We start from the raw sequence: 11,734 nt of genomic DNA, 5'->3' as shown, positions 1-11,734 counted from the left end.
TATTAAGCATCGAATAAATAATTCGCACCTTGTCAAATTCACCACAATAAACAAGATTTTTTTTTTCAGTGCTGGGTATGGAACCCAGGACCTTGTGAATTCTAGGCAAGCACACATAACCCTGAGCTACAACATAGCCTAGGCCTGTAATATTTTTTATCCCAGTGTACAATAAGGAAGCCATGAAAATCCCCTCCTTTCCAATAAGAAATGGTATTTGAGAGCCCCAGAAGATGAAGCCCAGAGGCAAGTCTTACATTTTAACCATGTTTACAAGTATATATATATATTTGCCTGTGTCCTTTCAATGAACCCTGGAGGGAAATGACACTGCCTCAGCAGGCACTGAGCCTTTCTACCTCTGGGCACTATGGACAAGAAGAGCTTCAACTGAGTGTACAACAAGGGAGAGATCTTGGGGAGCCATTTAGAATTCTCTCCACCACCCGCGGTATTCGACCTTCATTTCAAGAGATAACACAAAGCCTGGAGAAGTCTCAAGGTCTCTCTCAGAGTAGCCCTGTACCTGAATGTACATGGTACTGAACTCTTCATAGAACATCACCAGAAAATCAAACAAGAAATCTAAACAAAGGGAGTACTATTCAGCTGTAAAGAAGAATGAAATCCTGTCATCTGCAGCAGCATGGATGGAACTGGAAGATATCAAGTTACATGAAATAAGCCAGACACAGAAAGAGAGTGCATCCTGTTCTCAGGTGGAAGATAAACAAAGTAGACCTGAATGTAGAATAGTGACCTCTAGGCACTGGGAAGGAGGTAGGTGGATAAAGAGAGGATTGGTTTTATCAGGCACCTTGTATGCATGTGTGAAAATATCACACTGAATGCACACAATTAATGCAGGTTGATCAAAGATAAATATATATATATATATATATTAAAAAGATACCTAAACCAAGTTATGCAGGGGAAGGGGAAATAGGATTTGTGCAAAAAAAAAAACAATGTAAAGAGAAAGATATAAAAGCAGATGAGAGCTATCAGAAGGAAAGTTATAGAGAATCCAGTTTTAATGTGAAATATTATTTCTAGTCTGTTTTTTTTTTAAAGAGAGAGAATTTTTTAATATTTATTTTTTAGCTTTCGGGGACACAACATCTTTGTTTGTATGTGGTGCTGAGGATCGAACCCAGTGCCCTGCACATGCCAGGTGAGCGCTTTACCGCTTGAGCCACATCCCCAGCCCTCTAGTCTGTTTTATAAAGCTTAATGTGACATTGAGTTCTTGCTTAAGATGGTGAAAGATCTTCCAGGAACTGTTTTCCTCAACTTTGCATTTCAAATTTTGTTTTGCTACTTAGACTTTTGCAACTTTTTTCTTAGGGTCAAAAGTGTACCTACTCCATCCATCTTCCCTCCCTCCAAGTAGTGCTTGCAGTGTGATCCCAGTGAATTACAGAGAACTGCGGGGTGGGGTGGGGGGTGGCCCAAGATCGATTATGGTCAATGTGCGACGAGATGTGGAAGGACATCTTATGTTAGTCATTGTAATTTGCAGATTACTGTCCTGCCTCATGTGTCCGACATAAGGACAATCAGATCTGAGACTCTCTGAAGAGGCCCAGGCTTCACACTTAGTTAATTCTAGAACGGCATGCACTAGAACCACCAACTGCGATAGATTCACACTCAGAATGTCTTGAATGTCTTGAAAACAGTAAGACATATTAAGTGGTTGCAAAGATTCTGGTTTAGGAAACTTTGGTTTAGATACTTCTAAGGCTCATTACTTGGGGGTGGCTTGTTTTTTTCCGCTTTTTGGGAGAATTACTCTCTCAAGATTTTGTTCTTCATATTTTTGGTTCAAGGCAGAATCCATAGTTCAAATTATTAAAAATGACTCAGTAAGATGTTCTTTTTCTTTTAGTTTTTTAATATGGATCAAGGGCCATTTATCTGTAAGTACTATGGACTGAGCAACTAGGTATCAAAACCAAACCCCACGGACATTGCTTGGAACAAGACAGCTCACAAGATATCAAAGGTGTATCTCCATGAAGGCCCAACATATAAAGGGGTGGGATGAACCACAGAACGCTATGAGGCTTTCGAGCTATCAGCCTGTGCAGGTAGGAACAGGGAATAGAGCTACACTTTCCATGCACCTGAAGACAGGAGACCTGAAAGCATCAGATTGCCCCAGGTTGGAGAACCAATGAGGACGGGTTGGCCCCAGACAATAGTGAGCACGTAGAGGGGCCAGGGCCAGACCTGACTACAGCCAACCCTCCTTCCAGGCCCCTCACAGAAGGGAGACTCCCAGGAGGGAATAAGAACCCCCACAGAGTGTACCAGAGAAATGCAGGAAAGAGAAAGTGCAGACAAGTGCAGACAAAGTGGGAAAGGAGACTTCAGAGAGCCTCTGTGTGTTGGCACCCTGTGGAGAAGAGCAGAAAGGTCTGCAAGTTTGTATCCCCCAAAATTCACACGATAAATACAGTCACCAAAGTGATAGGATTAGGAGATGGGATGCTTAGGAAGGGATTGGAGCACAGGGGAGCCCATGGGATTGGGATAGGAGGGCATTCTGTAATTCCAGAGGCTGAGGCAGGAGGGTACAAGTTTAAGGCCAGCCTGGGCAACTCAGACCCTGCCTCAAAATAAAGAAGGAAGAAAGGCTGGAGATGTTGCACAGTGGTAGAGTGTTTGCCCATCCCCAGTATCACAAAAAAATAAAAATAAAAAATTCCCCAGAGAGTTCCTTAGCCTCTACCATAAAGGCATGGCAGGAGAGTTTTATGGAAGTCCCTGGGAGGGGGCCCAGCCCTAGTGGTCCCAACAGACCAGGCTCCACCACCAACCCCGATGTGCCAGTCAGAGGGCAGAGCAGTGGTGAAGGGCAGGAAAGGAGATGTATTCCGTGTGGCCACACTGAGAAGAAAGATGCAGGGGACAGTGACCAAAGGTCTGTCTTCAAGGGACTGACAGACACTTAGAAGTTTTCTAGAAAAGGGGGCACAGACCATGGCAAGGAGAACACTTTGCAGCAGGGCTGCCTTGCTGGCAGTCAGCTGTGCTGGCCAGGGGTGCCCTGGGGGCCCATCTAGACAGTCTTTGGTCCTGTCATGAGGTCACTGCTCCTGCGTAAGGGGCAGCCTCACTTCCCCCAGGGATGACAGTGCCTGCTGAGGGGACAGTCTCCTTGTGGGGTCATCTGTCCTGTGGGGCTCCCAGCTCTGGGGGCTGGGCTCAGTACCTGGTCAAAAAGATGCTTATCAATCAGGCCTACTGATCCTGGAATTCAAGGTAACTGCAAAAGAAAGTGGTTCAAAGGAAAGTAAAAGTAAAGAGGCGAATGGAATCAGAGGGTCAGAATAAAGTTGGTGAGGTCAGCAACTGGGCCTCCTTCACAGGTACCATCTGTGCAACAGAAACCAGGCCCTCACCAGACCCCGAATCTGCTGGCACCTTGATCTTGGGCTTCCACCCTAAAGAACTGTGAGAGGTAAGTGTCCATTGTTCATAAACCACCCAGACTATAGCATTTTGATAGAAGTCCAGAAAGACCACATTAAGTGAAGTTGCCAAAGCTCTCCTAAACTCTGCCTCCTTCTACATGTACATAAGAATGAGCACTAGGGAGAACTGAGATCAGTCACACGCAAGGCCATTACCAGGAAAGAACTGAGAAGAGAACATTCCCACAAAGAAAGCAGGCCACAAGGACATGCCCACACAACAGATCCAAACTGTGACCCCTTCCCCTCCCTCCCCCTCTCCCTACCTCCTCCCTCTCTACCCTTCTCCCCCTCCCTCCCCCTCTCCCTCCCCTCTCCCATCCTCCCTCCCTTCCTCCCCTCTCCCCCTCTCCCTTCCCCTCTCCTCCCCTCCCTTTCTCCCTTCCTCTCTCCCTTTCTCCCTCTCTCCCTCTCTCCCCACTCCTCTCTCCCTTCCCCTCTCCCCCCTCCCTCTCCCCCTCCTCCTCTCCCTCTCTCCCTCTCTCTCTCTCTCCCCCCTCCCCCTCTCCCTCCCCCTCTCCCTCTCTCCCTTCCTCTCTCTCTGTCTCTCTCATTGTTTGGTGCTGGAATTGAACCCAGGCCTCCCTCAGGCAGGTGAGCAGCACAGGCTCTGCCTCTGAGCTACACTTCCCATCCATGGCGTATTATTTCAGAACAAGCTAACAACATCAAGAGAATCATAAAAGAGCTAAAGAACAATATAAGTCAGAACTAGGAGCATTTAGAAATGAAGTGGCAACCTGAGAAAAGAATCAGACATAAAAGGGAAACAATTTAAGAAATAAAAACTATCTTCACTCCCAACCAGGAATGTAGAGAAAGCTCAGAGTATAAAGGGGACAGTGGTCTCAGTCAGGCCAGGACCTGGGTAGGACCACTGTCCCTGGGGGGCTGGGATAAGAGGGTTCAGAGGAAGTCACACGGCCATGGCAGCTCCCCAAGAGTGAGTCAGAACAGCCACTCACACCGGCAAATGGAGAGGAGCAGACCGCTGTAGCATTGGAACAGACATCTGCAGTCTGTCAGGGGCCTGGCCGACGGGGACGCGATATGGGGGCCCGGGCCCTGCTGACCAGACCTGGCTGTTGGGAGCCTGGCCGACTCTCGGGGAAGAGCACTACTGACCAGACCTGGCTGCGTTAGTCCCCTCAAGCCTGGAAGTGGAGGGAGGGCAGGCCAGCACATCCCACTGTCCTCCCCAGCACTCGTCTGAGATGTGCTCAGAAAAATTGGGGACATCAAGGCTGCCCAGTTGAGAAAGGAATGAGCCTGTCGTGAAATTCTGCATAAAGACCCCCTAAGGAGTCTGACCATTTAGGGTCAGAGCTAAGAATGAACCACGTGATGACTGAGACCCCAGAAAGCAAACCCATACTTTAGAAATCTGACCATGAACAATGGTCAAGTGAGTGGGCTGCGGAGGAACATCGTTAATAAGTCCTTTCTTAAAAGATTGATTAGCACAAGACAGTGTTCTGAAATGACTGTGATCACTGAGACCAGCATCTCCTCCCAATGTGGAGTTAGATACTGGAAATAACAGTGAGTTCAAATTGAGGCCAAGACATTCACCCAACCCAGGACAAACAGTAAAAATAAAATGACTCACTAAAATGTCCCTTACAGACTACACTGTGATTCCACCTCACTCTAACCAGAATGGCAGTCATCAAGAATACAAGTAACAATAAACGTTGGTGGGGGTGTGGGGGAAAAGGGTCATTCATACATTGCTGGTGGGACTGCAAATTGGTGCAACCACTCTGGAAAGCACTGGGGAGATTCCTCAGAAAACTTGGAATGGAACCACCATTTGACTCAGTCATTCCACTCCTAGATCTATACTCCATTTTAAAAACTCCATTTTGAAACCTGCAGTCTTACCAGCCACACCCACAGAGCCCTCCAGTATGGCCTCAGACAAGTTACTTCCCCTCACCCTGACAAACAGAGGGCAGCCCCTGGCAGGCTGTCCTCCCCTGATAAGAGGGAAAGGCTTGGAGAAGATCAGGGTGGAGAACACCAGACCAGAGGTTTCTGACCCCAGGGTAAATGATGTCACTGAGAAATCCCGTGGTAGCTGATAAGGATTGAAAGGGGGCGGGTCAAAAAAAACCCAAAACTTAGTATAAATGATAAAGGAAATGAACAGGGATTCAGCCAGCCGAAACAAGGATGCACTCGAACTGGAGAGCCTGATGAGGACCTGGCATCCCATCACTTGTCATCCTTCCCTAAGCCTCTGCATGATCCTCACCACTCCCAAACTCTACTGCTTCGTCTGAGTGAGTGTGCAACTGCTGGACTTAAAAGCCTAAGACTTAAGACCTTTGAACTTAGCATGCAGAGGGAATGTCTGCCATTAGCCTGTCATAATTAAGTGTGTTTTGCAGTGCTTAGAATTAATCTAGAATTATTTGCTGTGAATTAATTAATCTAGAAGTGTTTGCTGTGACTTGATTATGTCTATTGCAGCGCCTAGCATTAAGGATTGTCGTTTTTTTGATTAAGAACCTATAGAGTAAAATTGTATTGAGTAATTTGAGTGAATAAAGCATTGAAAGGGGCAGAAGTGTTTTTTGGACATTCTTTATTTCTCCCCTCAACTGCATATGTCATAATTTTGCCCCCTCATGACAATACCCAATGAAATTATAAAGAAGAGTGAAATTATGGCATTTGCTGGGAAATGGATGGAAATGGAGAATATCACACTAAGTGAAAAAGCCAATCCCCCCAAACACCAAAGGCTGAATGTTTTCTCTGATAGGTGGATACTAACACACAATAAGGGAGGGAGAGAAGACTAGAAGTTCACTGGATTAGACAAAGGGGAAGGAAGGGAAGGGAGGGGGATAGGAGTAGGAAAGACAGTGGAATGGATTGGACATAACTTTCCTATGTTCACAGATGAATACATAACCAGTACTACTCCACATCATGTACACAAAAGAATGGGATCCTAACTAAAATAAGTTATACTCCATCTATGAATAATACGTCAAAATACACTCTACTTTCATGTCAACCTAAGAACAACAGCAAAAATTCCCTTACAAAAAAGTAGAAGAGAAAAATCCTGCCAGCAGATGGGTACAAATACTAACAATATCAAAAATCAAGGGAATCAGCCACCCCAAATAGCTAACAAGCCAGGCACGTAATCCCAGAAGCTGGGAAGACTGAGGCAGGAGGACCTCAAGTTCAAAGCCAGCCTCAGCAACAGTGAGGCACTAAGCAACTCAGTGAGACTCTCTCTGTAAACAAAATACAAACTAGGGCTGGGGATGTGGCCCAGTGGTCAAGTGCCCTGAGTTCAATCCCTAGTACATCCCCTTAAAAAAAAAAAAAAGAAAAGAATTTATAAAGTTGACAATTAAAATGTTTAATGAACTAAGAGAGATAATACAGGAAATAAAAGGACAGTTCAATAAAGAGAGATTCTGAAAAAGAATCTCACCGAAATGGAAATGAAAGTCTCAACTCAAAAATTCTATTGAAAATATCACCAATAGAAGACAGAATCTGTCTTCTATTGGTGAAGACAGATTCTCAGGTTTCAAGGACAAGGTATGCAATCTTGAAAATAAAGTCAACAATAAAGAAAATCATGACCAGAATTAGGAAATCATGACCAGAATTTTCAAGAAATCTGATAATATCAAGAGACCAAATCTAATTGGTGTACATGAAGGAATCAAAATACAAACTAAATAAATACACAACCTTTTCATTAAACAATACCAGAAATCCAAATCAAGAGACATTTAGAACCTCGAATAGATAAGATCAAAAAAGACACTCTCCAGGACAAATTGTGGATAAAACACCTCATATTCAGAAAAAGGATTGAATTCTAAAAGCCACAAGGGAAAAATAGTACAGCACATTTAGAGATAAGTCAATTTGAATTTGTACTGATTTCTCAGCCCAGACTATAATAGCCAGGAGAGCTTTGAATAATATATACCACACCCTGAAAAACAATTAGGAATTAAAGATGAAATTAAAACTGTCCATGACAAGCAGAAACTAAAAGAAATTCAAAACCACTAAACCATCATTGCAGAACACAGTCAATAAGATATTTCATGCAAAAGAAAGGAAAAATAAATATGGCCAGAATGGCAGGAAATAAAAATCATCACGGACTTTACCACTTTGGGAGAATAGAGGTACTGGAAGTTAATCAGAGGGCTTTGCACATGCTAAGCATGTGCTCCACCTTGAACTGTGCCCCCAGCCTGTTGTAACACTTTCAAAGTTTTAGTTGATTTAATTTGTTGTGGTAATTGTAATTTTTTTTTTAATCTAGAGTAATGGTCTTGGGTCTTGGACTGTTTCTACCTTCACACAAGAAGCATGAGCCTTACCAATGGCAGCTTGGCTCCCATGATAGTAGGAGTCCTTTGGAAAGGTCACACAGAAGAATAAAGTGACAGTCTTTAAGAAAATCTGAACAGCTTCTGAAGACAGTTGAAAGTATAAAATTGTTTTCATAAAATTATAGAAGAAAACCAAGACAAAAGAGACTGCTTTTTATTATAACGTAGGAATGTTCGCATACTAAGTACCTCTGACACCTCTGACACCGTCAGAAGCAGAGGCTCTGCCCTTGGGGGAAGAAGTGTTAGAGCCAGGGGCTGCTCCAAGGGCAGAAGCCCAGGGGTCCTCACTCCTCCATGGCTGTCATCTCCAGTAAGCCCTCTGTTCTCCTGCAGAGAAGCAGACCCGGGGCTTGGGAAAGTAATGTTAGGTCGGTGGTGGTGACTTGGTGGCGACTTGGTGGGACTTAGTGGCTACTTAGAACAAAGCAGCCCGACTTAGAACATCAATCAGGTGCCAGCGAAATCGCTTGTCAATCAGCGGGATCTCCTGCCTAACACCTGTCAATCAGCAGGATCCCCTGGCCAATCCTGGAGTTCAGCCAACTCCCCTGACCAACTCCAAGGGGACAAGGGACCCTAAAAACACCTTTTCCTGTCCCAAGCCCTTCCCTTCTTGCTGTAAGCCCCATAAAAGTCCAGTCGGGTCGAGCCTCCACATGGTTTCTTCTCAGACCCTTCTCCTGTCCACTCTGTGGGTCTGATCGAGTTCCGCCCGGGAGTGATATCTCAATAAAGCCTCGTTCAGCGGCCCTTTTAAATCTGCCTCCTTTGGCCGCTGCCTGCCTCGCCTGATCTGACAAGTAGGTCATGGAGTTTCCAGTTAACCCTGGAGGAAATAATTTCCTCACACCCTGCAAGTAAAACCCATTGGGCGGGAACCTCGAAACTCCACCAAAACAACCCGAGGAGGAGTCAGGAGTCAGCTGCAGCCAAGAGAAGAACACGGCAGACACCAGGAGTGATTCGATACACGTAAATCCTCCCTGGAGAGGACAGAGCTGAGAGCCTCATCCAGGGGCAGGGTCACCAGCAGAACCTGGGGCCCCAGTCCTAGAAGACCAGCAGCCCAGACCAGGGGGTGGGGTGCAGGAGGCCAGCAACAGCACAGGGCTGGGCAGGAAGCAGTCTGTAGGGCAAAGAAGCAACTCCCTGAGCAACAGGCCTGAGGGCCGAGTTTGAAACTCAAGCCAAGGCTGATGTCACTTTTCTGTGTCTGTGGGGAAGGGGCTCCAGTAGACTGGCCGATGACAGAAGGATTCCAGCCTAGCACTGAGCTCCGGGCCAGCTGCCCTTCCCCAGGGCAAAGCTGGAAGGTTTCTGCCCCCGCCCCACACACACACACACACACATACACCTTGAGACCACCCTAAAGGTATCAGGCTATTCGCTTAGCTCCTCCTTGGGCTGTCCTTTGGGGTAAGCAGATGACTGCATCTTTTAGTTTAAATTTATTTTTATATAAGGTGAATTGTACTTCGCGTTCCTCTGAAACAGTCTGCACCACCGCTGGCCAGGAACACCAGATGGTGAGGCTGCAGGCCCTCAATCAGGTGGAGAGTGGTATTCCATGGAATGAGATCCACCCAGCGCCCAGCAGGTGGCACCAGCTGCCCTCTGCTGAGACACCACATCCTGCCTGCCCTGGGATCTGTGGTCAAGATGTTTCCCCGCCAGCACAGACTGAAATGTCAGTGGCTTTTTATTTTTATTTTGAAACAGGGTCTCCTACTAATGGCCTCAAACTTGCAATCCTCCTGCCTCAGCCTCCCAAGTCGCTGAGATGATAGGTGTGCACCACCATACCCAACTGTCTGGAAATATTTTGATTATCTGGTAGCATAATTAGTGAAGCTCTCATAATGGAGAAACTGTGAGCTTACCATAACAAATTAAAAATCAAGCCAATTCTGAAGGAGGCTTCGGGAGGGGATGCTGATTAAAGATGATGGAGTTCAGCCAGGGTGTATGCCACTTTGCTTGTTATCCACAGAATTTTCTTGCTCACACTTGGGAGCCTGGCTCTGTGATTTTTATGAGAAAGTGAATAGACCTGAAAGCATCTGCAGTGCTGGGCCCCGGCTCTGGAGAGGCAGGAACAGAATACTCTACCACAGACTCCTCCTGGCAACCTGGGACAGACAGCTGGAGAGCAAATAAAAATAATTGGGAACTTGGAAGCTTGGAGGAGAGGCCATAGCCAGCCACCGGGGTGTCTTCTTGTCTTCAGCCCTGAGAGCATAAAACAAAACTGGTCTTGGAGGAAGAGGGACTCAGCGGTGGGCAGACCCATCCAGGGAGTGCCCGGTTCGGGTTCTGGGCTGGGGGAGGCAGAACAGAAGGACAGGTTCAGAGACAGTAGCCAACAGCTATGCCTAGCACAGAGGACGTTCAGGTAACTTTTAGATGCAAACAGTGAATGCCTGTGGTTACTGTGGGAACAACAGTGTGTACCTGCAGGAGGTGCAGGAGGGAGGGGAAGCCGCTGCAGGGGGTGGGGGCACACTTCTGGGGCACTAGTAATAGTGTACACTACCCCTGTGACAGCACATGGATGTGTGGACACAGCCTTCAGTTAACACAGGCTTCTGGATACGTGAGGACAGAGGTCTAGGGCAGTGTCACCCAGGGAAGACTCGTGGGAATCTTACCCAACTGGAGATGGATGGCTCTTCTCTGATTCTTTGTTCTCACTCATGTCTTCCCCACACAACTCTTAGAAAGTCAGTCATCTGAATTAACACCTTATTATGGAGAATCCTGCACTACCGTAATAGGGCATGTGCCCTGGATACATCCACTGAGCTCAGTTTTACTCTTTTAGACTCTGGGAGGAATAGCCCAGGGCTAAACTTAGGTGCCTATCAACATGTTATCTGATGGTCAGCTTCAAAATTTACTGCAATGTCAAGGAATTAAAACAGCTCATCAGGACTGGGGCTGGGGCTCAGTGGTAGAATGCTTGCCTAGCATGAGTGAGGCATTGGGTTATAGTCTCACTACCACACATAAATAAAAATAAAGGATAGATATATATATATATATATATATATATATATATATATATATATGGCTCATCACTTGACCTCGATAGCAGGTGAATTGAGAACTAGCACGATCTTTGGGGGTTACTCACAGAAGGAAGGTGGGGCTGTAGCTCAGTGGCAGAGTGCTTGCCTAGCATGTATGACTGGTTCTATCCTTAGCACCACATATTACTCAGTATTAAAAGAGAATAAAATTATGGCATTTGCAGGTAAATAGATTGAATTGGAGAATATCATGCTAAGTGAAGTAAGCCAATCCCAAAAAAACAAAGGCCGAATATTCTCTCTGATAAGTGGATGCTGATCCATATGGGGTGGGGTGCAGGGGAAAAACAGAGGAACTGTGCTTGGGCAAAGGGGAGGGAGGGAAGGGGAGGGGGTATGGGGGCAGGAAAGACGATGGAATGAGATGGACATCATTACCATAGGTACAAGTGACCACATATGGTGCAACACTACATCATGTACAACCAGAGAAATGAAAAGCTGCAATTGTGTACAACGAATCAAAATGCATTCTGCTGTCATATATATCTGATTAAAATAATGAATTAATTTTAAAAACAAATAAATAAACTGCCGAGATCCAGCCCCGGCAGGGGGAGAGGTGAGGGTCCAGGGTGGTCCTGAAGGAGGAGTGGCATTGGCGAAAGAAGAAGAGTCAGGATGACAGGTTGCAAGTTATGAGCAACCTCAAGAAGACATCTCATTGACCCTGGAGGGACTTTTATTTTTATACCTTTTTACAGGTGTTTTTTCAGGTAGTTAATAGATAGCTTCAAAGCCCGAAACTTTTTTGATTTACATAACTTTCAAGAAT

The sequence above is a fragment of the Marmota flaviventris genome, chromosome 16 (assembly GCF_047511675.1).
Source record: "Marmota flaviventris isolate mMarFla1 chromosome 16, mMarFla1.hap1, whole genome shotgun sequence".
NCBI classification, from domain to species: Eukaryota; Metazoa; Chordata; class Mammalia; order Rodentia; family Sciuridae; genus Marmota; species Marmota flaviventris.
The sequence above is the reverse complement of the archived record's forward strand: the minus strand, read 5'-3'. Positions refer to the sequence as shown.